Genomic DNA, 1520 nt, shown 5'->3' on the forward strand with positions numbered 1-1520 from the left:
TTAAACAACCACAATTACCACCACTACCACTATCCCCATCACCTTCCCTGACCGCTAAGACAACACTGCCGATATCGCTTCCATCACCATCACCACTACAATCTCCACCACAACAATCCCTACCGCCAGGGCCTCCGGAACAGCGCTGCCCGACATTTCCATGACCCCCTTGGGGAAGCCGCCCCTACCTGCACCACCACCCCCCCGCACTTCCCTTCCCCCCCCCCCCCCAACCAACCAGCCACAACCACCATTGGTGGCTGTCCACTGTCTAGGCCATCTCCACTATAAAGACCACCTCTACTGTCAAGCCCACCCCGCTTCAAATGTCAAAGAGCGTCTGAAACTGTCAAGATCTCTTTTGACAGCGTCCCAACCACGATTTTTTTTGTTTACCTTTCACTTCCGCAATTGCTAAATTAACCATTGCCTTACCTGCCCCCTTGCACCACCACCACTGCTGCAACCACCCCCCCATTGCATCACCACTATCGTCCCCATAACTCCCCCCACCACAACACCAACCACAACTCCCATTACAACAATTATCACCAGACCTAAACTATCATCACCAGTATAACCTCTGTCAATAATATATCCTCTGGTATGCATGTATAGTGGTGTATGTTGGAAATAAACATACTCGGGGGTATATCTGGACATACCACTGTCGTCAGGTGAGGTAGCTTGTGTTCTTGATGAGTTGATAGTGGTTGTGATAGTGGTTGTGGTATTGGTGATGGTGATTGTGGCGATGGTGGTTGTGGTAATGAAACTAGCGTGATAGCGTGGATAACGCTAGTTACTACAGCTAGTTAGGCGCTCCACTTAAGTTTTTCTTTTCCCCCTCATATATATATATATCCTAATGTTATCTAGAAAATATAACTAGATAGAAAAGAGAATTCCCTGTCACACGAAAAGTCTTTCTCCATTATATTTCGTGACACGGTTTTCGCATCTAGAGAACCCTCTCGTTGTGTGGTGTTAATGTGGTGTTGCTGTGGTGTTGTGGTGTTCTTGATGTGGTGTTGATGTACTCACCTATTTGTGCTTGCGGGGGTTGAGCTCTGGCTCTTTGGTCCCGCCTCTCAACTGCCAATCAACTGGTGTACAGTTGGTGTTGATGTGGTGGTGGTGTTGTGTTGTTGTGGTGTTGTGTTGTTGTTGTTGTTGTTGTGGTTGTGAGGGCAATGGTGGAGGGATGGACGCTCGCGGGTTCGAAGCATCGTCTGAACATGAAAATAATCATCAATATAGAGAAACTACAACAGAGTCAACTTTTCAAAATAGGAAAAACTGGTAAGTCTTTTTGGCACATCAAATTGGTTTTATAACATTAAGGAACAATAAATTTTCCAGGAGTTGAACCTGAGATGAATTACGGAAGAAATGAGTTTAGGGGTTGAGCTCTTACTTCCAATTAGTTGTTTGAACCCAAGTAAGGTACGGAAATTTTATGGAAGAGGCACTAAGTTAATGTGAACATACAGCATTCAACCCAAGCAAGTAAGAATTGT

The sequence above is a fragment of the Procambarus clarkii genome, chromosome 20 (assembly GCF_040958095.1).
Source record: "Procambarus clarkii isolate CNS0578487 chromosome 20, FALCON_Pclarkii_2.0, whole genome shotgun sequence".
NCBI lineage: Eukaryota > Metazoa > Arthropoda > Malacostraca > Decapoda > Cambaridae > Procambarus > Procambarus clarkii.